Source organism: Carcharhinus amblyrhynchos, chromosome 7, assembly GCF_965287045.1.
Source record: "Carcharhinus amblyrhynchos chromosome 7, sCarAmb.v2.hapA, whole genome shotgun sequence".
Classification (NCBI taxonomy): Eukaryota; Metazoa; Chordata; class Chondrichthyes; order Carcharhiniformes; family Carcharhinidae; genus Carcharhinus; species Carcharhinus amblyrhynchos.
Window position 1 is genome coordinate 26,137,593 of NC_137330.1, and position 26,051 is coordinate 26,163,643.

The following is a 26,051-nucleotide window of genomic DNA, read 5'->3' on the forward strand; positions in this document are numbered from 1 at the left end:
TTGCAGGTCAGTTTTTTCTCAGGTATAGTGACTTCTTTTTTAAGCGTGATTATTACAGTTAAGTGTTCAGTTTTTCCCCATTAGGGATATGGCCCTCGTGAGGATCTGACACTAAGAGTGATTAATTTGCATGCAAATCCAATGAGTTGTGCACTCTTAAGTTTGATAGGTCCTGCACACCAATGGGAAAAAATTATTTTCTTTCTCAAATGTTTAAAATACGATTGCCAGACAGCCTTCCTTTGGCAGTAAAGCTAAAAGTAATTTAAGTTCTTGAGAAAAAGGAAAAAAAAATCAGCTTGATTTTGTCGAAGATGGATTGCGAATTTTATGTAAAGTGTACATGGTGTGAGAAATGCTTTCTCGGTAGCACTGGTTATAAACTTTCAATAATATCACTTCGGTGACAGATTTGCCCTTTGCAGGAGCGTGTTTATGGAGCAAGCATAAAAGCAGTGAGTTGAGAGGAGGATATTAATTTTCCCAATTGAAAAGGGAGCCAAATTATTCAACATTGCTTGTCTGGCAAAGTTATTCAGACAAATAATTATTTTAGAGTTTGACTGCATGTGTACAAAGGATGATTGTCTTAAAATGGTAAACTGTGGGATGGCACAGTGGACACAGTGTGGTTGGCAAAATGTGGATAAACTTTACTGCAGAGGTTCAGATCTCAGCTATTCAATTGGGAGATACCTCAGAACAAACTCGAAGCACTTCTTCAGAGGGAGCAACAGGAAAATTATCCAATTGACCATTCTTGCTCACTTTCGAGCAATTTACGGAGCAGCAAAAAAGAGGGTCAGAGAGCACTCAAGTCACTGAATATATTTTCCAAATTCTCTTAAGCATTCTCCAAAGGGAATGAACTCTGCAAGCATGTCTATTTTTAACTTATTAAATCAAAATTCTTTTGTCCATATCCTCTGTTTATCTCTGAATATTATCACTTTGAACCGTGTTTGCAATTAAATGCTTTGTCTCAAGTGCTAAACATGTTTTTAGCCACAGGATATATCTTAATTTGTTGTTCAAAAACTATTTCTTTATGAGCTGTTTTGGCAAGGTTCACACAACAGACTCAATTGGGCACTGTTTAACAGACGCAAGTGGGCCCTGTTTTCACAGAGTGCCAGTTCATACTAGATCTCTCGCTGTGCATTTCGTGTCTCACGGCAAGTTAAATGGAGACACAAATATTATGAAAGGCTAAAGTAAAAAGGAAGGAAAAGTAATTGTTCATCATTTTAGTTATCCTTTAGTAATTGACACCATAGAAATTTATGATGTCCTGTGGCTTCAATGCTTGGGGCAGATATTTCACCAAATGGACCCACTCGAAGCTGGGATGGAGTGAGTCCTACATCTGGCCAGGAATCCAACAATTGGACTGGAATTTGCTGTGAATCTTGAGTTTAGCCCTGGCATTAGGATCACACTCCTGGATTTCCTGTTCAATAAAAGTGTGAGCTTAATGACTTGGGGGAGATAGTGGCGTAGTGGTAAGTCACAGAATTAATAATCCAAAGGCCCAACCTCGAATGTCCTGGATATATCAGTTCGAATCCCACTGTGGCAGCTAATGGAAAGTGAATTCAATTAAATAATCTGGAATGTGAAGCTAGTCTCAGTAATGGTAACCATGAGTCATCAATTGTTGTAAAAATCTTTCTGGTTCATTAATACTCAGATGTCTTTTAGGGAAAGAAATCTGCCTTCTTACCTGGTCTGGCCTACATCTGGCTCCAGACATACAGCAATGTGGTTGTCTCTTAATTGCCTGCTTAAATAACCTCGCAAGCTGCTCAGTTCAAGGACGATTAAAGAAGGGCACAAATGCTGGCTCAGTCATTGATGGCCACATCCCATGAAACAACGCAGAAAAAAGCCATGGCTGGAATTTTACCGCCCTGCCTGCTATGGGAATCAGAGCAAGCAAGGGGCGGGTAGGGGGAAGGTCCATTGACCTTGGTTTGGATTTTACGGTTTCAGGACGAGCAAGGCCATAAATTACTGCCCCATATGTCAGTTATAGGACTCATTTTAAAGTATTCACAGTAGAAATCAAGTGGATCTATTACAAGCGAGTAGAAGGATAGATCTGCAATATACGAAGGCTAGCCCCCGCCCTATACCCAGTTCTCTGATGCTTTAGTCCAAGGCCATGTTGTTAGCAATGAATGCCCAGTGGATGGAAGGCAGAGGCTATCCTCTTAAATCGAACAGAGATAGATGGAAATTTATTGAAGAAAATTATCCAGAAGTCTTCTGTAGGATGTCAGTGGTGAAAGTGTGGTCAAAGAAGGAGTGGGACCAGTCAGGGACCTAAAAGAGGATTGATGTGCAAAGGCAGTACACACAGCTGTGGCAATAGCTGAATAATTTGCATCTGTCTTTATCCAGTAAGAAGATGCTGTTTGAGCCATAATGAATGAAGGGATAGTTGCGACAGTGGATCAGCTAAAAATTTAGAAAGCTAAAAGTTGAGAAGATACCAGGACTGGATGAGTCATATCTAAGGATACTGCAAGCATGAAGAGTGGAAATTACAGAGGCACTAGTCATAATCTTCCAACCCTCCTTTGATACAAGGGTGGTGCCAGAGAATCAAATGCTCAAAAAAAAAGAGTGCAAGGATAACCCTAGCAGTTATGTGCTAAGCTGTATGTTCAACCTCAAGCAGTGGGAAAGCTTTAAGAAATGATCACTTAGAGCAAAAGCAGTGGTCACTTGAACAAATATGGATTAATTCAGGAAAGCCAGTACAATGTTGTGAAGGGAAAATCATCTTTAACTAACTTGCTTGAGTTTTTATTTGAAAGAGCTAACAGAGAGGGTGTTGATGAGGATAATGTTGTGATGTAGTGTACATGAACTTCTAAAGAGCATTTGATAAAGTGGCACATAAGAGGATTGTCAGCAAAGTTAGATTTATTGGAATCAAAGAGACAGTGAAAACATGGATATAAAAGCTAGCTGAGAGACTAGAAACAGAGTGAATTGGTGAGCAGCTAATTTACAGATTAGAGGAAGGCAGATAATGGGTTTCCTTAGGGCTTGGTATTAAGGCCGCTGCTTTTCCTGATTTGTATTAATGATCCAGACCTGTAAAGAATGCAATTTCAAAATATAGAGCTGGTATCACATTTGGAAATATTGTGAACAGTGAGAAGGATAGTGATGAATTTCAAGAGGACATTGGCTGACGGAATGGATAGAAAAGTTGCAGATCAAATTTAAAGCAGAGAAGTTTAAAGTGATTCATTTTGGCAGGAAGAATCAGGAGAGGCAATATAAAAGAAAGTGGACAACTCTAAACAGGGCAAGCAGTAGAGGGATTTCTATGAAGATAGATCTCTGGGATTGGAGAACAAGATTGAGCATAGACATTTCAAAGGGTAGGTGAAAAGGAAATAAGAGAGACAGAGGGAGTGAGAAGAGACTGGCAGCTAATACAAAAGTCTTCTGGAGACATCTAAAATAATAAGTGAGGTAAAATGAGGGTAGGATCCTAATCGAGGACCGACCGGTGGAGGCAAAGGGAATGGCTGAGGTACTAAGTGAGTACTTAAAACTAATCACAAGATGTGTCCCTTGTTGGCTCGGCCAGCATTTGTTGCTCAGCCCTAATTGTCCTTGAGAAACTGGTGGTGAGTTGCCTTCTTGAACTACCCTACAGGCCATGTGGTGTCGGGACAACCACAGTACTGTTTGAGAGGAGGTCCCTTAACATAGGAGTGCCAGATGTCTCTCATACTCAGGTTTAGCTGAGTTGTGCCTGGATGAGCCTGTCATTAATTTTTATAGCAGCTAGGTGACTGGCTGCAGGCATTCAAGCTTTATCAGGCGCTGCTGTACCCTATTCCTCCTGTTATTGCTTCTCCTGTTCCAAGGATGCAGAGCAAACATAAGTTTTCACCTCCTACAAGTCCAGTCCTCCCTGCAGCACAATGTTTTACAAGGCACAGCAGACTACAACCAACCTGGGCACAGAGTACATACAGTAGGTCATCCTCAGGTCTGTTCAGGCCCATGAATCACATTTTCAGCAATCAATGGCTTGATCTCTGTTGTAATTAGTACTTTCGAGGGAAGTAGCCCTTGTCTCCAAGGAGGCAACTGCTGACTCTGCTTAGATGTTCGAAGACCTATAGGAAATGTGTGTGGTGTATTATGAAAGAACTGTGGCAGCTTTCAGGCTATCTTGTACAGACATGCATGAAAATCATCTTCAGGCCACATATGAACTGAAGATTGACGGAATGGAACCCTTTCCAGTTGATCAAGATTGCTGGCTGGTCTGAGAGCACGTGTGCCATTTAGCACTTCCTGAAAATCCAGCCACTGCAGCAAATCCAAAGGCCGCCTTATTCTAACTGTCCTCATCAGTTGCAAAGTGGATGTAATTGGCAACCCTGACCAATATGGCATTGGTCACTTGGGAGAAGTACTTGTGCACAATAGATTGAGTGATTCTGCAGATCGCTGTGGGACCCAAAAGCTATGAAATTAAGGGATGTGCTGCTGTGCCGACTTTGACAGCCACTGGCAAAGCACACCCACCTGTGCCACTTGTAAGAAGATTTGTTCCAGAAGGCTGCCAAAAAATTCTGGCGTGCGGCCACTCAGTCACGGCGAAAAAACTGATCCTCTGTCTATATACACTGTGTTCAGGCTATTGTCTCCTTCGAGACCGACCATTCCCTCTGTTCTGTGGAGTAGCATGTGGCTGAGGAGAAGTTGGCATCGGCAATCAACTTTTGGTTTGAAATCTGGCCGAGTCAGAGTCTTGCTAATAGAAGACATATTTTTAAAGGTTCAGTTTTTTTGTGAAATTAATTTGAATCAGGACTCAATTCTCATGAATTACTGCTTCATGAAACTTCAGCACAAATTGATATTAAATGAGTAACAGCACTTCTTGGATCACAAAGCTAGTTTGTATGAAAGAATTCCACAACCAGACATGGAAAAGGATTTATGCCCTCCTGTACTTAAGATGAGAATTTTGCCTAACAATTGAACATTGTTCACTCCTGTCACCAACACTCAGTTCAACAGTTCTCCAAAATCCATGAGAGTTTTTTTTTGTCCTTGTCTCTAAAGAATATTTGTTTCCCCAAGTCGAAGGCTCAGGTAAAAGGAGTGTTCTCCTTGGTTTCCCAGAACATTGCTGACAGGGCAACTGCTGAAACATGGTACTGTTGGCTGCCCTCAGACCTCGTACGTCTATGGCTAATCATGGTCGAAGGCACAGGCTATAGCTTTGAGGGTTTTTCACAAGCAACCAGAGTAACTTGATTTCCAAGTTGCAACATGTAGCTATAGGTGAGGCCAAGCCTTGCCAGGGAACAAGTAATCTCAAATGTATTTGTTAACATGCATTTGTTTTAACATGCATTTAAAGTGTTCTGTCTTTAAATTTTCATTGTGAGTTCCAAGAAATAAAAGTGAGCTAATGGACATTTGTTCAGCTGGATTTTTATTTGGTACCAGTGCATATTCATCTCTTTGTTTGGCCCAGGGCTTAATTTCTCTTGGGTTTTATAACTTAATCATGCCTACAAGTCATTAATGAGCCAGCAGCCATAAGGTTGCTATATTTAATACATTGAATTGAAGTTTGGATAGGCAACAACTTGCAGGGGGTGATTATTGTAAATGAGTCCAATGAGTTTGCTCATTTTTTTTATTTTTTCAGAGGATGTGGGCATCACTGGCAAGGCCAGCATTTGTTGCCCATCCCTAATTACTCTTGAGAAGGTGACGGTGAGCTACCTTCTTGCATGGCTACGTTGATGTATGTGACGTTTATTAGTATTCAAGTGAGAGAATCTGGTGCATATTGAAATGATCACAGCTCAGTTGTTGCCTGGAGTCCTGTAAAATGATTTTAAGATACGTTTTTTATTCTCCATCTTTCTCTCTCTCAAAAAGAATTTATTTTGTGGGGAACTGTATTGTTCGAGAGCAAGGTTGCAAGAAACTTTAAGAAGAGTATTTTCACGTTTATTTGCATTCAGAAAAACTGCTTTGCTGTTGAAATGAAATAACTATCCCTGAATATTGTATATTGAGCTAAACTTTCTAAAAACCCTTACTTTCTAAAAAGCGACAATTCTCGCAATAACCACACAATGCAATTCTATAATACATAAGGGTACACCCAAACTTGCATGCATGCTTAATCATGAGCTTATGATCGATGGCCAGCAGCAGGTAAAAATACTCACTGTTTATATTTTACAATACATGAATTACACAACATATAAAACAAAATTATTATAATAATTAAGACCATAAGCAGATACATGCTATGTATCAGTGCTTTCAAAGAATATTATATTGTCATCCATAAGTCAGCCATTACCATTGACCATTGGTTTAACTTGACTATATCTGCTACAACAACAGAGTAGAGATTTTGTCTTTTGTGACAAACGAGTCATTCTAGCTAATATTCCCTTAAATTTTGCTTTGCTATGTGTGGTCTGCTTGTTGCACTGTGAAGTCCCTTTAAGATTGACTCACAGCCATGCATGCATCTTAATGAGAACATCGGTTGTGTGTGATCTGTCTGCTTCATGCATGGTATGTTCAGGTTTGCACGAGGGTACATTCAGGATTGCTACACATCCACTTCTCAACCATATGTAAGCATAATTTAGAAGGGTCATGATATCTAGACAGGAACAAAGGTAACAACATTCAAAACTCAACATCTTCCAGGACAGAGTAATTTACTTCATCAACAACATCCCTGTCATTGGATTTTTATCTATCCTTTCCATCATTGTACTGCAGTTGCAATGTATATAATGCACTGCAACAAATTACCACAGGTCCTTCAACTCTCTTGACTCAAATATATTTCATCCTTCCTTTATTGTCCCTAGCCACCACCACTGCAGGAACAAGAATAAGTTGAAGAAATAAGAACCAGTGGTTTCATTGAAAAGTTTTAGTTAGTCAGTTGAAGATGTTATGTGTGAATATGATTCAGCGGTTTTTAAATCTGTGCCTTGTGTATTTGTAGTTGCATCCATGCCAATTATCAGCATTGCAGACTTAAACCCAAATGTTAAGGATTGCTCACAACATCCGTGTTTTCAACACTGCCTCTTCTGAGGTCAAGCCGCATTTGCCGCAATTTGTTTTGGCATTTGCACTCATTGTGTGTTCGTGTGAAAACATCGAGGACCCATGTTAGCTTATGATCAGCAGCAGGTAAGAAAATCCATTCCTTGGACAGTGCAGAGTTGATTCAGGTTTGACTGCTTCTCCAGGGGAAAGAAGGAGGAAATGGCAAAGACCTTGTAATGATTACCAAATGTTGAAGAGAAATCAGAGGAATAGAAAGTTTGAAGGGGTGGGTGGTTGTACGTTATAGAGTTCAGGTGCAATGACCATGAAAGGATTTAAACACGTTCAAATTTGAAGCCTTTGGAAACAGGGAGTCAGTCGAACTTGCACAACAGTGATAAGTAAGTTATCCTTGAATAGCGGTCATAGGCGAGTTATACTTGGCCTAGTAGAGGAAACAAACAGTGAAAGTTTGGCTGAAGTTAAGAGAATGCACGGGGTTTTGGGCCAGTCAGAACAACATTGGAATAGTTGGTGCAAAACCATTGAAAAAGGTAGTTAATTGCAGATAGGCAGAAATAGGGTTGGAAGCTGCTGATGATGTGCAGCTGCAAGCAGACAATCTTTAAGATAGAATAGAATGGGAAGCACTGCTGAAGGTTGAAATGGAAACTAAGGTTCAATCTGAGGAGGTGACTGGGGAAAGAGATGAAGGGCACAGAGTTTGCACTAAGGACCAATGGTGATGACCTCAGTCTTCCTATTACTTAGCTCAAGAACAATTGCAACTCATTGAAAACTGAATGCTGGACAAGCAGTCTGACAATGCAGAGTCTGTGGAAAGGTCTATGCAGGTGGTTTAAAAATCAATCTGGTGTCATGGACTTTGTTAAAACTGGATGCATGTATACTGGTGTTTTTCTCGAGAGATGGCATACAGCAAAGGAGGAAAGAGCAAAAAGTAGATCATTGGGAATTCCAAAAGTAACACTGTGAGGTTGAAGAGAGAAGCCGTTTCTGGAGATGTCTTGGCCGTGATTGGATAACTAACAATGAATCATCCAGGGGCCAGGCCGCCAAGTTGGACAAAAGAGAGGAGTTGTTTAAGGAGGATGCTGTGGTTTCCCATGCCAAAGGCTGCAAATATGTTGAGGGACATGAAGAGGAAAACTGCACCACAGCCACCCTCAGGGGAAATGTTGTTTGTTACTTAGGATGAAGCCAAATTGGTGCAGTAGAACAAAAACCTAACTGAAGAGGTTCACACAATAGTTATTAACACAGTTTTTGTTTTCCCTTTCTCATGGCAAACATATTTTGGAAGCCCACAGGGTAATCAGAAAGGAATGGGCTGCATTTTTAGCTCATGAGGAATATGGAAAGCCGATTGCTATGTGGCTTGCTATAAGATCACAAAGCATATTAAGACTTGGGGCAGAAGGAGGGGAAAACTGTTTAGATTGCTTTCATCAAATGTTGTGACTCAGAGGTCAGCATGCTTTCAACCGAGCCATGGCTGACATGGCTGTCAGTTTTGTTTTGATGGTGTTGCTTGGAAGAGACAGGAATCATCTGTCATAGCAGTTGATTGGCATCTCTAACTGGAGATTCTGGTGGATACTAACTTCAGTTCTTCCAGACCCGGACAAGAAGGGCATAGGGCACTCTGGTTCATCTTAATTTCCTTAAATAACAACAAATTTTCATCAAGAATAAAGTTATATCATCCAAAGTATGTTCAAAAGTTTAGTTTCACACAGACTTTCCCAACCACAAGATCCAGAACCATTTATTATTTACATTATTATAGCAGGCATATTGAACGTTGTAAGCATATTGAATGTTACTCGTATTTGAAAGTGGCCCTTCACAAAAAATACTTTTGTCTTCAAATGTAGCTTTACAATTAAGTTGAAAAAAGGATACTTCCTTTTATATGGTATCTTCTCATGTTTTAGAAGGTCCAAAATCATTCTGCAATTAGTTAAATGTGTTTGAAATGCAGTCATTACTAAGTTGAAGGCAAACATGACTGCCAGATCACTTCATGTTTGTCCAAGTGCTTAGTCACTCTGTCCCTTACAGATTTTAGTAGCTTCCTCACAACCGATGTTAGACGAACAATTCTATAATTTTTTTGCAAAGACTTTCCCACCTTAAATCATGGAATGACTTTGGCAATTTTCTAATCCAGGGGGCTAGTTCCTGATTTTCAGCAAATGCAGTGTTTTGTTTTTGTTTTGTTAATGTTGGTTGAAGAAGAAAAGAATGTTGGCCAGGGCCCTGGCAGAACACCCCGATCTTCAAATAGTGTCATGGAATGTTTTGCATTCATTTGAGCAACCAGAAGGAAACTCAGATTAATGCCTCATGTAGAATCGGGGCACCTCCTGCACTGAGGTGCCAATTTAGATTTATGCGCGCAAGTACTTTGTGAGCTTTGTTCAGACAGCCTTTGTCTCAGAACCAACATTGCTGCGGAAGTACAAGAGAAGGTTCCAAAATCAAAATTTTCTGGCTGCTTCCCAAAATAGCTCATAGATCTTCAGTGTTTCACATTCTTTTTCTGCCATGTTTAAATCTTCCACTACAAAACAAAAGACATATTTTTGTGTGCTTTACCTACAATAATGTTTTGGAGCCTCAGGTATGGTTGCAGTTTGAATTGAGTAAGGTTCAATTCCCACAACGCTCTGTGTAACTGTTTACTTTCATTGGGAATAGTTAAGAACTTGGTGTATTGGATTTCAAAGAACACCAGAACAAGGTGAATAATGTGTTTTCCTCAACTATGAGTAAAAGTACTGAAATTCAATTCATAAATACAGAATTTATTTTATTTGGCCACCTTAAAGCAGTGACTTGGGTTAGAGACATATATCGACAGCTTTATTTTTGTGTTTTCATTTTATTTTTAAATTGTTAACTTATTGAGCATCACTCACGTCAATTTTGGTGTGTTTTCTGGCTTAGCGTGTGAGAAGCATTGAAGAGTAGGTACAAATTGCGTGAAGTTAATGCTATTCCATTCCATCATCCAACCCACATACATGATATCAACCTAACATGTGCACCATTACAATTTCTATTGTATGCAGTGGCACATCTCGTTATCTTCTGTTTCAATTTAATTAATTTAATTCTAATTTAATTTTAATGTTGCTCCCCCATTCTGGATAATAATTTTGGTCTTGATTAGAATCTGAAAAAATTCCTTATTTTTCCCCATTTTAAAATTTAAATCGTGGGAAAATAATTTAAAGTTTTTTTGCATTCCTTTAATTTTGATTCTCAACGGCAGACACTCCTGTTATATTAGCAGCACAATAGAAGCTGGTTTTTTATCTGGGGTAATGTTTTTGTCCGAAAACAGCACATATCCTGATTTGTTATGACTTATATCACAGGATAAATTATTCCAACTTTCAACTGATTGCAAAAAGTCAGGGAACTTCCTCAGAGCTGCTCCCATTCTTTTCTATAATGCTTCAGAGAATGCAGCAGTAACAATGCTTATGCATGTGTTTCACATAAGACTTCAAAAATACAGTTTCTGATATCTGTTCTATGTACTTTATTCCTGATTACATTTATTCAATTATCTGTGCCAACTGTGACTAATTATAGAATCATAGAATCCCTACAGTGCAGAACGAGGCCACTTGGCCCATAAAGTCAACACTGACTCTGTGACAGAGCATCCCACCCACACCCTATCGCTGTAACCTCATGTATTTATCCCGCGTATCCCCCTAACCTACCCCTAACAGACAACTCACTATGGCCAATCAATGTAACCTGCACATCTTTGAATTGTGGGTGGAAACCGGAGCACCTGGAGGAAACCCACACAGACACGTAGAGAACATACAAACGCCACACACCCATCCAATTGAACCTGTGTCCCTCGCACTGTGAGGCAGCAGTGCTAACCATTGTGCTACCGTGCCACCCCCATGTTCTTAACCATTTGTCAATTCTGTAAAATTTTCTACACCCCAGTGAAACAAAACATATATGATGCCTTAAAAATTAGAAATGGAAAATTTGTGCATCTTCATCAAATATTGCTTCATGTTACCACAGGCAAAACTGCTGTGTTTGTTCTTGTATTTTTCCTGTCAAAACAGTAACATTCACATTACAATAATTTACTAAATTAATATGAAATATTTGAGAAAGCAGAAATCAACTTAGGAAGTTGAGATTGGAAAGGTTTGTTTTAGTTATAATCACTATAATGCTTGTTACAGAATGGTTTGCAACTTTGCTGTGATTTACTGTAAAATGGTGGCATATTAATTAACCTTTGAATTACTTACCTAGACTTAGTCCCTCTGGTGCCATGTGCGACAATGGGCAGTAAGACTCCACCACCAGCCCCAGTCCATCACAATCTCTTTCACTCCAGCCCAGATCGTATTCCGTTCTTGAATGGCCTCTTTAAATGTGCTTCACCAGGTTTTATTTGGTCGGCCTTGACTTCTTCCATCTGGTGGTGTTCAATTTACTGCCCCTCTAGTTGGGGCACACATTGAGGAAACAAAATAGTTGTCCTCCTCGCCTCAGTCATCTCTGTCAAGATGGGTGTCTGACAGGCACCTCTAATCTGTCCTCTGTGGAACTTCTTTATTGGTGATGCTGTCTCTCTCCATGTGATGCCCAGGAACTTACATAGGCAGCACCGGTGAAAGATGTCCAATTTACGTGACACCTTTGCTGTTCTCTTCTTTGTCTCACTGGCATAGAATGCAACATAGAATGCATTTGGTGCTACTGTGGATATGTAGAGTCACAGCTTCATGGCCAAGTTGTTTAAAGTTTATTTATTAGTGTCACAAGTAGACCTAAATTAACACTGCAATGAAGTTACTGTGAAAATCCCCTAGTTTCCACACTCCAATGCCTATTCGGGTGCACTGAGGGAGAGAATTTTGCATGGCCAATGCACCGAACCAGGACTGTGGGTGGAAACCGGAGCATCTGAGGAAACCCACGCAGTTATGGAAAGAACACACAGACTCCGCAGAGACAGTAACCCAAGTCGGGAATCAAACCTGGGTCCTTGGTGCTGTGAGGCAGCAGTGCTACCCACCGTGCCACCATGCTACCCACGGTGTTAGATGTCTAGACCATGTGGAGCTGTTGGAAGACAGGTGATGCTTTGCCGTTGCTACATCACCTTCCCGATATTGCTTTCCAGGCAAGGGAAATGATTGACGTCCTTGATTTCTTGTCCAATGATGAGATAAAGGCCTTGTTGCCATGCATGTCAGCATTGTCTTTCACTGTCATCCATCAGTAGTCACTGATCCACCACAAGATGGTGCCCATCCTAGAGCACTGTTCTAACATCTTCAAAGCCCTTGTACAACGACTCCAGTTGCTACTTCATACCATGGACTCCTTCAGCACCTTCACAGGAGTACAGCAAGGTTTATACTCTCCCAATTCCTTTTCCTTATGAGAAGATCTAGACAATGTCAACCTTTGAAGCCTCCAAAAACAGACATGAATTGATATGCTGAGTGCTTTTATTAATTGCCATTGGCTTTAGTTTTGTTCCAATGGCCATACAGGTTCATACCACTGTCAACCTTGGCTTCCCATGCACTGTCATTTTCTCTGCACCACAGACAAAGTACAATTCATGACATACATGATGATGTACATACACTTGCCTGGATGGGTGCAGCTACAGCAACACTCAAGAAGCTCAGCACCAACTAGGGCAAATAAGTCCTCTTGTTCAGCGCTTCATCACTGGTGTGCAGTGACTGCAGTTCCATCTCCAGGATTGCACTGCAGTAATTCCCAAATCCGTGACCCTTTTTTGATGGTCCCTTATTGTACAGAATCAAACATGATTGATTTGTTCACTCACATGCTTGCCATCATTCTTCCAAAACTCAGCATTAATACAAGGACAGATATTTCAGCAGTGATGAGTCAATAGTTTTAATAATTGAATGACAGCTCAAATAACTTGAGAAGTGTTACCCTGAAATGGCTTCTTTATGAAGCCATTTCATGAACAGCCCTACTGTTTGAAAATCTGGTTGGCTTATATTTCATTTAACCTTTGCCAGTCCAGCTTCTGATGCTCAACTCGTTGTGGATTTTTAACTTTTGTACTGCTTAAGCTGTCGCCAAAAATGTCCCAGCTGGTTTGAGGCGGAAGTGGGGCCTGAAGGAAGGGATTTCCTTTATGTTGAGGACCCATGAGCAATGTACTCTTAAAATACAATATAAAAAGCACATTTCTCGATGATTTAGTACATTGCTCAATGCATAGTATCTAATGACTTTTGGACATTTTTCAGCCCTTTCCAGAAAACACACTGCTTTATAAAAACATATGGGTTAATACACATTCTTGAAACTTGGACAAAGTTGCTGCAAATTTGAACATTGGACAAGAGCTTTAAATCTGGAACTGTTTGAGTTAAATCTGAACATTTGAAAAGTCTATGACAAACAATTACATTCCCTCTAAATGTTCAGCGGAGCTGTGTGGTTATTAAAGAAAATTAAATTCAGATATCTGCTACTTTTTCATGAAATAGTACATTCAATTGACAAGAACTCTTGGGGGCTCATTGTCGGTCATTGTTTCAATGCAGTCAACGTGAAATGTCAGGGCACAATGTTGAAGTCATCACAGCATGCCACAAAACCTGTCCATTATGAAATTCAGTAACTTTTCTAAGAACTTCTGGCATGTTGCCGCACACAGCTGAGAACTGAGGCACCACGGTGGCACAGTGATCAGCTCTGCTCCCTCACAGAGCCAGGGGCCTAGGTTCAATTCCAGCCTTAGGTGACTGTCTGTGGGGAGTTCGCATATTCTCCCTGTGTCTGCATGGGTGCTCCAGTTTCCTCCCGCACTCAGATATGCAGGTTAGGTGGATTAGCCATGGTAAATTTCCCAGGATGGATTAGCCATGGGATAAGGTGAGATGATGGGCCTGGGTAAGATACTTTGTCAGAGGGTTGGTGCAGACATGATGGGCCAGTTGGTCTCCATCTGCACTGTCGGGATTCTACAACAGCAGGATCCAGCCAAATAAATTATAATTTGAGCCAAATCTTCCATGGACTGGCAAACACCACCGATTGTTGCTCTGCTCCTATTTTCTTGCACAATGCTGGAGCTCCGCATTGCTGTCTCGGGCCTCTGAACCAGAAGTCTTCAAAAACACGGAGTGTACCTGATATCACAGTCCTCCTTTATATTGCAGGATCATCAGGAGACGCCAAGTCATACTCCCTTCTTATGGCATGTGTTGCCATATTTCTGTAATTCTCCATTCATTAACATGGCTTTGAGACATTTGAATAGCATTTCAGTGTATTAGTGTGTGAGTGCAAGTGAGGTAAGTGCCAGATAGGTTGGGTGACGAGATGCAGAGTGAGTAGGGTAGTAAGTTCAGCCCACTGCTGGGAGGGGGTGTGGTGGAGTTGGAGGGTCAAGGGGAGTGGGAGGATTGGGGATGTGAGGGGAGTGGAAGAATCGGGGATGTGAGGGGAGTGGGAGGAATGGGGATGTGACAGTTTCCGATGGTGGGTTGGAGGTGGTGGGTCAGTGAGAGTGATTGCAAGACTGGTTTAACAATTAACTAGAAATTAGACATTTTTTTCCAACCGTCTAGAGATAGGATGATCTATAGGCCCATTTGCTTTCTTCGTTATCAAGTTGATTTAGTATGGTCACTTTTTTTGTATATATACTTCAGGCAGTGGTTATTGTATTGTGGGGAGCTTGTGGCCAGGTTTCAATGCAGTCATATTTTATCTTCTCTACCCACCTCCTCTTGTTAACGGGCAAATAATTAATTCTAAAATCTTGAGAGTGTTTGCTCAACAAGTCGAGTGCCAAATACTCAGCTACAAACATCTGAACTTGGCGTAAATTAGCAGCTGAACCCATTTCCAGATTTTTGTTCCCAGAGTTTGTTTCCATTAATTAAATACTCATGTCTGCTATATTGTCCGCTTTATGTTATTACATTAGATTTAAGTCTTTAAATTACAATTTGGCAAAATTCTAATGAATCTTGTGGTGGTGATCTTAGCGTTGGGCCCTGCCAGCCGATGGAGAGGGTGAGCTGGTAAGATCACAGGAGAGCCGAGAAATCAGGTTCTTGTCTAATATCTTGCCTCTCACGACCTCATAAAAAGTCTGACAACACCAGGTTTAAGTCCATTTGATCAAATAAATCGGTTGGACTTAAACCTGGTTTTGTCAGACTTTTTACTGTGTTTACCCCAGTCCAATGCCGGCATATCCACATCTCGCGACCTCACCAGCACTGGATGTCTGGCACAATCAGCTTCATGCCCATTTCCTTGATGAGGCTGAATATATTATTTAAATATATTTAAAACTTATTTCATATTGATTTGATAAGCCTTGGACAGAATCGTTTCGGCTCACTTGCCTGTGTGACCTCAGCAGGAAATGTTATCTCTGGCAAGAATAATAGCTAGTCCCCAGTAACAAGGACTAGTTGTGATGGCCTTGCTGGCAGAACCAGAGCTGCTGAGGCCCCCTGGGGAAGTTGGGAGCAAGAGAGCTGCTCTTTGGGCAGTGCCAACCCACTTGGCACCCTGGCACTGCCCATTGTCTGTGTTTTAAACATGCTGTCTTTTCTTTCAGTCGCATGGGATCAGCAATAACCCTCGTCACCAGGAGTGACTGGCGATTTGCTGCAGAGTTGATTGCAATTCTGGAACGAGCGTGTCAAGTACGTGTTTATACTTCTCGTGGCGTGCATAAGAATTCACTGATACAGAGAATTCCATTCTAAACATCTCGTCTTTTTGATTTGATTTATTATTGTCACTGGGATACACTGGGCGAATGGGCCAGGAAATGGCAAATGGAATTTAATGTTGGCAAGTGTGAGGTGGTCCACTTTGGTAGGAATAATGGTAGGAAGGACTATTACTTACGTGGCAAAAAACTGTAGCAGGCGACGGTGCAGAGGGACCTTGGGGTCCTTGTGCATGAGTCGCAAAAACCCAGCTTGCAGGTGCAGCATGTGGTCAGGAAGGCGAATGGGATGCTGGCCTTCATAGCGAGGGGGATTGAATATAAAAGTAGGGAGGTCTTGCTGCGGCTGTATAGGGCATTGGTGAGGCCGCAGCTGGAGTACTGTGTGCAGTTTTGGGCGCCGCACCTGTGCAAAGATATTTTGGCCTTGGAGGAAGTGCAGAGGAGGTTTACTAGGCTGATACCGGAGTTGAGGGGGTTGAGCTATGAGGAGAGGCTGAATAAACTAGGCTTGTACTCGTTAGCGTTTAGAAGAATGAGGGGAGATCTCATTGAGACGTATAAGATGATGAATGGGATGGATAGGATAGAGGTGGAGAGGCTCTTCCCGCTCAAAAAAGACAGTAGGACTAGGGGGCACAGCCTCAAGATAAAGGGGGGGCGGTTTAGAACGGAGTTGAGGAGGAACTTCTTCACTCAAAGGGTGGTGAATCTCTGGAATTCTCTGCCCGTTGAAGTGGTGGAGGCTACCTCGCTAAATATTTTTAAGACGCGGGTTGATGGGTTTTTGATAAGAGAGGGGATTAAGGGTTATGGGGAGAGGGCGGGAAAGTGGAACTGAGCCACGACAGATCAGCCATGATCTTATTGAATGGCGGGGCAGGCTCGAAGGGCTAGATGGCCTACTCCTGCTCCTATTTCTTATGTTCTTATGTTCTTATTGGGCACCAGGCACTGCCAATGGGGTGGGGCCTACTTGTGCGTGGGGCTATGCCAGGAGCAACTGGTCAGTGGGGGAGGGGCAGCCCACTGCCTACTCTGCTTCAGGGATCATGGGGAAAATGATGGGGGTGTGATCCAGGCCAATCATAGTGGAGGGGAGGGGGTCAGTCTGTCGATTGGGGGGTGGTGGACCACTGATCACAAGTGGGTCGAATCACCAGTTGTGGAGGGGAGGAGAGAGAGGGGGATTGGTCCAGGCGGGTGGGGGAATCACAGAGTCGATTGATCTTGGCAGGTGGAGTGGTCGTGATAGGCTGTGGGCCCCCATGGTAGCTATGGAGAAGGAGGTGGATGACGGGGTTCTTCTTTCTGAGGCTGACTGACAGCAGCAGAGGCTGAGTGACAAGTGTCTGCTGCGAGAGACCTGCATATGCGCAGTACTGACATCTGCTTCTCTCAGCCTGTGTTCAAGCAATTTACTCCTACCCCCTCCCCTACAGGCAAGGAACTTTTTCTTTACTCTTAAATAGATAAGATCGCAGATATTAACTTGCTCAAAACCGGATGTGAAACTCTCCCATTTTCATCCCATTCCAGACTTAGAATTTTTTTGGTAAGATCACCCCTTTGGAGGTTAATGTATTATTCTGTGTTCAAAAATACACATGCAGTTGTAGATGTGCTAAGAACTGGTGAACAAGCATTAAAACATAATAAAAGGCTGATGGGCACAAGAAATCAGAGGAGGAATGGCACCAGGCCCTTCAGACCTGAACAGCCATTCATACAATCATGGCTGATCTATGCCAGCCTCAACTCCTTTTCTGTGTCATTTCCCCAGAGCCCTCTATACCTCAATCTATCAAATATTTATCTATCTCCACTTTAAATACTTCTAATGATCCAACCTCCGCTACCCTTTGGGGCAGAGACTTCCAGAGATTCCCCAACCTCTGCAAGAAGAAATTTTTACGCACCTCAGTTTTAAATGACCAACCCTTTATTTTGTAGCTATGTCCCCTAGTTCTAGACTCACCCACGAGTGAAAACATCTCACCATTTATCCTGTCAAGTCTCCTTAGGACCTGATATGTTTGAATAAGGTCACCCCTCACTCTTCTCAACTTCAAGGAATACATACCCAGACTATTTAATCTCTCTTGATGAGACAACCCTCTCATCCCAGAAATTAGCCTGGTGAATCTCCTCTGGACTGCCCCAATGTTCTATGCCCTTCTAAGATAAGGGGAGCAAAACTGCACATAGTATTCCAGGTGAAGTCTCATCAACACTCTGTACAATTGCAACAAAACCTTTTTTTAAACTCCAACCCCTTTGCAATTAAGGCCAAAAATGCCATTTGCCTTCTTAACTACTTGTTGTACTTGCTTGCTTGCTTTTTGTGATTCGTGCACTAGAATACCTAGATCCCTCTGCACTTCACGAACCTGCAGTCTCCCTCCATTTAGATAATAATCTGCCTTTTGATTCCTCCTACAAAGTACATGATCTCAAACTTCCCCACACATTCCCCACAAGATGTTAAACTCTATTTGCAAGTTATCGCTCAGTCATCCAATCTACCCTTGCAAAGTCATAATATCCTCATCGCAACCTGCCCTGCCACCTATCTTCGCATCATTGTCAAATTTGGAAACTTTACAATCTGTTCCTTCCTCCAAGTCTTGAATGTAAATAGTGAACAGTTGCAGGACAAGAACTGATCACTGCAGTACTCCATTAGAATTCAAGCAAATTTGTCAAACATGATTTACCTTTCATAAAACCAAGTTGACTAGCTTTGATCATATTCATCTTTCCAAAATGAATAGCTATTTCCTCTATGGTTATTGATTCCAACATCTTGCAAAGAATAGATGTTGAACTAATTGATCTATACTTCCCTGCTTCTGTCATTCTCCCTTTTTGAACAAAGGTGTCACATTGGTTGTTTTATAATCTTCTGGTACCCCCCCTCAATTTAGCAAATTACAAAAAATTTCAACCAATTAGTCCACTATCTCTGGAGTCAGTTCCATTAAAACTCTAGCCTGCAGTTCATCGGGTCCTGGTGACTTGTCCACCTTTAGCCTCGTGAGTTTTTTTCATACTCTGTTCCTTGTGATTGAGATTTTTTTAAAGATGAAGCTGAAAAGCATAGAGGTTTGAGGTATGCTGTGGTTGTATGAAGTTCTGGTTAGGTTGCATCTGTATACTGTGTTTCGTTCGATACACTGGATCTCAAAAAGGGGATATTGACCTTGGAGGAGGTGCACCAGAGGATTCACCAGAATTTATAAAGCATGATGACAGGTTGCAGGGAAACGGGATTAGATTTCCTTGCATATTGAAAACTAAAGAGAGAGAGAATGAAAGTTTAAAGAGAGATCAAATGAAGGTGCTTGTGATGATTGAAGGATTTGATAAGATTGATTGACAGAACTGAATTTTTTTCAGGTGGGGGAGTCCAAAGTCATATTTGAATTATTAAAGAGGGGTTGGTCAGGCTGATATCAGGAAATACCTTTCCACACAAAGGGGAGTGGAACTCTTCCCCTACACCACCCCAAAAAAAGATTGTTGAGGTCACACCAATTGAAAATTTTAAAACTGCATTAGAGTTTTGTTATGTGCAGGTGTGAAGGACTAAGGAGCCAAGGTGGTTAAATGCAGCTGAGGCGCAGAGCATCCAGAATCTAATTGAATGGCAGAGCTGGCCGAAGGGGCTGAATGGTCTCCTACAGTTGCTATGTTCCAATTGCCAAAAAGTGATCAGGAATAGTTAATATCCCTCATTTCTCCTCAAAGTGAATTCCTGAATTTAGTTATTCCACCAGGGAAGGGAAAAATGCAAACATTTGAAGCAGAGGATGATGTGTCCAGGACTATGCAAAGACAGCATGGCCAGCGATTCATTTTCATACTTCTCTAGTGATGAATTACACAAAAAATGACCAGCCATCATTTCTCCTTACTGTAAAATTCTATCATTCAAAGCAAAGAAGCATATCCTTCCAGAAAAAGAGAGAAAGATGGATAGCTTGCAGAAATTTGCATGTCCTTGTCCTCATTATTAATGAGGAATGATGTTGGGATTTCGTGAGGGATGAAAATATAAGCTCAAGAAGTTGAACAAGAAACTGACATCTTTGCAGACAATGAGAAAAGACAGATACTAAATGTGAAAGATGAAAAGAAGATCTTGTGGGAAATTTTACTGGAGAGCGTTGCAAAATGGATATGTTATTGCGACATAAACCCAATCACCTTGAAGTTATTTATATCATAGCAGCAGGGTTCTTTAAGGAGACCCTTACTTTTGAATTTTAGAGAAGTGAATGCGCCGAAATGGCGTAGATCAAGGGAATCCCCAAAACAGTGCATCGTTATTATTGTAGCAGATAGATGTACAGAGTGCTGTATCATTATATATACCTTTTATTTTGAATATTAAAACATTTTGCTGTTTTGAGGGCTATGTCTGTGTTCTGTTGTCTAACCGCTGCTGGAATTAATGCAAAAAGCCGGCAAATATACAAAATCACAGCATGTGATCATTCTTAGCATTTACAGAGTAAAACGAAAAAACATGCGCATGTCAAAACCAGTTAGACAGGTTGCGTTCTTCTGGCGAGCTTAGACTTGAATGTCTGAAATGAATGCCAGAAGCCATTTATATAAAGAAATACTGCTATAATCTACAAGTGAAAGATAAAAGTCCATCTGAGTCCCACCTAATTTTAGTTATTCCGTGGTTTACCTGGGATATCTAATGTCTGGAACAATGTATGCGAAAAGTGCAACTGCTACACAAGCCAACATAGCAGTAATTTCACCACATTTAAAATGTACGTCTGGTTTTACAGATGGATGAAAGCTTGTCTCAATTATTGAGGAAATAAGGCTGAGGATCAGATTTTATTTACCGTTGTACTACCCAGAAAGGAAAAGGAAGCTTAGAGTACAGTAGTGAGGAATTGAATCAAATTACAGGTGCAAACTGGCTCATTCATGCCAACTGGTGGAAAAAAATATTTTTGTTTTGTTTTCAATCTGTAATTAAAAGGAAATTGGGAAGGGGATTCATCGTGGGCCAATTTTGCCAAACCTTTGAAGTGGCAACCACGTCATTCTCAAATTAATTGGTAATTGCCGTATAATTGGAAAGCAAAGAGTCACATAGTGTGACTAATTTCCATTGTTTCAGTTTATTCTCAGCACAAACAAGACAAAGATTTCAAAATACTGTTATCTTGGCATCGGCACCATTATCTTCCAACTTTTTTCTGTGATACACATTTCTAGGTATGTAACCTTGTAAACCGACTCAGTAGAAATTTTAACCAAATAAAAAGTAAGAATAGAAGGTGCGTATCAGGCATTGATATTTTTTCAGTGAATGATACAGATTGCGCTCTTCTGGCTAGAATGTATGAAATAAATGCCAGAAGCTATTCATATAAAGAAATGCTCCTCTAATCGAGAGAAAAGTCACATTTGCTCCAATTATGCCACTTTCCAAAATGGTGTGCTTCTAATATGTGCTCCTTTTTCCTCAACCGTAGATTCCTATTTACAGTTGTCAACAAGGGCCTCAGCAGTGTGCAGTCCATCTCCTGCACCATGACCCTCACCCTCTCCCCTCCCTCCCAGAACAATGATAGAGTCCCCTTTGTTCTCACATTTCAGCCCACCAGCCTCCGCATGCAAAGCATAATTCTCTGCTATTTTCACCAACTCCAGCATGATGCCACCACCAAACACATGTTCCCTTCACTCCTTCTGTCAGCATTCCGCAGAGACTGTTCCCTTTGGGATAACCTAGTCCACTCCTCCACTGTACCCAACACCTCTCCCATTACTCATGGCACCTTCCCATTGTCCCATTTCCTCTTCTGTGCTTACCATCCAAGGTCCAAAATATTAATTCCAGGTTAAGCAGCATTTCACTTGCATCTGTTTCGAATTGGTGTATTGCATTCGCCACTCCCAATGTGGTCACTTTGCTGAGCACCATCAGTCTGTGCGCAATCAAGACTCTGACCTTCCGGTTCCTTGCCATTTTAACACACGATTATGCTTCCATGCCCACATGCCTGTCCTTGGCCTGCTGCAGTGTTCTAGTGAAGCTCAACGTAAACTGGAGGAATAGCATCTCATCTCCCAGCTGGGCACTTTACAGCCTTTCAGTCTCAACATTGAATTCAACAACATCAGATGATTTGCTCTACCCCACTTCAACCTCCTTGTTTTCATTCTATTTTATTTAGTATGTTACTGTCCTCTACCTTTTATTTCTTTATTGTCTTTCTTCATTTTTCTTCCCCCCCCAACTCTTTCCCCCTACTTTATCCCTTTTCTTTTACCTTTTCTCCCCCTTTGCTTCCCCTTTTCTAAATTTTACCTCTGTCCCATCCATTTCCCCCACCCTCCCCTAACATCTTCATTTGTCACAGCTTACCCTCTCATTTTTGCTTTTCTGCTGTTTGGCCATTCATACCCTTTATTCTCTCTGTGAACTGCCATTAGCAGTCTTTTCCGCTGGTTTCTGTGGCTATGACTAATGTTTCATTCCCTCACCCTACAGTATTAATATCTTCCACTTTCTAGGCCTTTTAGCTTTGATAAAGGGTCATCTGGACTCGAAATGTCAGTTCTTTTCTTCCTTACAGATGCTGCCAGACCTGCTGAGATTTTCCAGCATTTTCTCTTTTGAAAAGAGACATGTCCGTGTGAATCCCACCTAATTTTAGTTATTCCATGACATCCAAGATAAAAATTGTTTTACCTGGGACTACAAATGGTTCAGAGTTTGATCACATTGTAACCTTCTCAAACATAAATGCAACGTTTAATATCGAGCATTTATATTAATCCTTCAAAGTAAAAAGCATCATGAGCAAAAAGACAAACACAAAACTTTGGATGAAAAAAATTAAGAAATGGATGCCTAAACAAGGTGAGAGAGCTGAAAGGGATAACCAGAATTTTGGTTGAAGACATACATTTTCAAAAGAGTTGTCAAGGAATTGAGTGAGCGAAAGATGGCTTTGGCGTTCATTTTGGGATAAAGAGAGAGGTGACACACAAAAGGCAAGAGTTGGAGAACCGGAGGGGATAAAAAGTTGGGGATGTTGCAGAATTGAGGCAAGTCAAACCATTGAAGGATTAGGCAGCATGTATGAGGATCTTTTAATTACTTGATCCAGAACAAGAAGCAGTGCAGAACTGAAAGAATGGAGTTGTACATCAATGAGATAAATGAGACTATGTTTTCTGGATATTGGAACGTTGTGATGTGGAGATGCCGGCGTTGGATTGGGGTAAACACAGTAAGAAGTCTTGCAACACCAGGTTAAAGTCCAACAGTTTATTTGGTAGCAAACGCCACTAGCTTTCGGAGTACTTGCTGCTCCTTTGTCAGGTGAGTGGGAGGTCTTTCCAAATAAACCTGTTGGACTTTAACCTGGTGTTGTAAGACTTCTTACTATTGGAACATCATCAAGGAAAAGAATTTTGATAGGGTTCAGTAGAGACAGGTGCAAGTTCGTACTGTCTCTACTGAACCCTCCAACTTGCACTTTCCCAGGATCTGCATAATACTGCAGAGAGAGGATGCTTCCTAGTCCAAACATGTCCAAGATAACTGAAATTAGGGGGAGGGAATTCTCCCAAAAGTGCTGAATTGGAAGGAAAACTGTTCTAAATCCTCACTGTTCTGACAGTTCAGCTTCTCACCTGAATTTCTGCATTCTGTGCATTGAAGAGGTCCCAGTCATGAGTATCATTAAAAATCCAGGGGGACGGGCTATTCACGCCAGAGTTTGACAGTTCTGGAGCTCTGCGCATGCGCAGTGACCCCAAGCTATCAACCTCCTGTTTTCTGGCTTGCTTAATCGCTGACCAGCGTGGGAACCACTGCAGTGCTGCCTCTCCAGCCTCCCCCACAGTCAGATCGCAGCCCCCCACCCCCACAACAATTCCTGAGCCAGCCCTGACCCACCCTATCCTGGAGCGTCCCAATGTTCAGGCTCCACCTCCCAAAGTGGCAATCCCCCAACCATCCCCTCACTCCAGCTGACCCCCTTCCCCATTGAACTCCCCCCACAGGATTAGACCCCCCCCCCCCCCCGAGGCCCACCCTAATCACTTCCCTCCCTCCATCCCAGACCAATCCTGTCTGCAGAGTGGCAGCAGGGCACCCCACCCCCACCGATCGCCCCTAGGCTCTGCCCACATTGGGCCCCACCCCCTTAGCATTGCCCGATGTGCAGTGCCAAGGTGCTTCCTGGGCATGGACACTTTGCCCCCTGGGTAGTGCCAGGAGGCACTAGTTGGCACTGCCAGGGTGCACATGATGTGGACTTTAACCTGGTGTTGTGAGACTTTTTAGGGTACTCATGCCCAGAGGGCATCAGCTGCCCACTTCCCGACTCCCTGGGGGGGGGCCCCGATTCCCCATCTCTTCATTCCAGCGGGGTCTCCCGCTAGTTCCCCGACCTGAAAGGTCCCGATAATGAACAATATACATGTTTAAAATACATGCAGAAAAGATTTAAATCACTTGCCTACCTGCCGATTTCCAGCGTGGTCTGGCTGGTGACTGTTCATCAGCTCTGGGAGATACGCATGCGTTCCTGGCGCATGTGCAAATCCCTGTCTAAGGCCGCAGACGTGCGTCTCCAACCACGACCAGCCAGAAAAGTTGCGGGTTACAATGGGAAAATTGTGGCCTAGATTACACAGGCGTCTTTAATGGGAAAAATTACATGAATCAGCTCACATGCGTTGGAACACTGTGACTGCATAGGAGTTGTGTTTTTATTACATGTGAGAGAAAAGTGTCTGCAGAGGCTTAAAAACTGAATACTTAACATTCTTATTCGACACTTAAAAGGTCCGTTGCTATCTCATAGAATCTCTTGCAAGGCATTTTAATAGGTTTGGAAATGCAGGCGCACACAGTGGCACCATTAAAACTAAGAAAAAATGTATATATTACAGATGTCTTCTTTGTAGCAGCATTGGTAGCTAATCAAACACACTACTACACAAGCTCAATGAAGGAGAAAATCCATTACTCACAAAACCAAACAAAGAAGTATCGTGGAAGTGATTATATCTGTGTGCATCAGATTTTACAATCAGTGTTTTGCACTTAAAAACTAGCACGTCCTCCCATGGATTCCTTAGTAAATTCTAGTCAAAATCAAGATGCCTCCTGACTGCACAAATAATAGTTCATCAAAATTCTATTGTACTTAATTTTTACTAAACAAATACTTAGAAGAGGAAATGGGAAACACATTTTCATTCCAGCAAAAATACTCTCTGGGTGCTGTTCAGAAGTGTGAAGTTGCACTGGTATGCGCATGGCTCACTGCAGTTGGAACAAAAATAGAGAGTACGCAGTAAGACTTGGTTCATTGATAAGTTTTGTGGTGAATCAGGGCGCGATATTATTTCTGGAACATGGAATAGGTCCATTTTGGGCACCTGGTATAAGCTCTCACATTCCAAGAATAGCAAACCAGCGCTGGGATTCTCCCAAAAGATTCTCAGTGCTGAATTCACATAAAAATTGGAGTAAATCCACTTTTTTTTAACAGGATTTTCAAATTGAATCTCCTACACTCTGTGTGTCATTGAATGCCCTAGTGTAAATTGCAATTAAAAATCAATGGGCGGGGCCTATTCCCATTGGAGAGACTGGCAACATAGCGCTGAGCAGGCCACTGCACATGTGCCAATCTGTCAGCGCCAGGATCGGTGCATGCACAGTTGTCCTGCACTGGGCTCCCAATCACTGGACAGCTCAATCATTGGCCTCCCAGACATCTCCGGGACAGCCCCAGTTTCTTACCCCCCCAAGCCCACCTTGATCCCCCGCCCTCTTCCACCATCTTCCACCCCGCAGGCCGAACCCCCCACCTCTTCGATGGCCAGCCCTAGTCAGCCCCTTCGCTTAACACTGATCCCAATGCAGAGTTTCAGTAGGACCCACCACCCCCACTGATCCCCCCATAGTCCCTACCACCCAATAGGTCCCAGGAGACATAACTGGAGGTCATGGCGCCCAGCAGGGAACCTGCTAAACAGCCTCCGCTTATGTCTCCCAGACTGCTATGCTGCCAAAGTAATTCCACAGGCTGGGAGAATCACACCCCAGTTGTCATTACTCTGAACCAACAGAACTACACTTATCGTTCCCCCCTCAGTTAGTTGTTTTCCTGGAGGCTTTAGCCCTTGA

At 42.1% G+C, this 26,051-nt stretch overlaps 1 protein-coding gene across 1 annotated transcript in view; it reads left to right on the forward strand.

Moving 5' to 3' along the window:
• The window catches only part of mcph1 (microcephalin 1), a 315,247-nt gene that overhangs the window by 231,978 nt on the left and 57,218 nt on the right, over positions 1 to 26,051 (forward strand). The window lies entirely within an intron of this gene.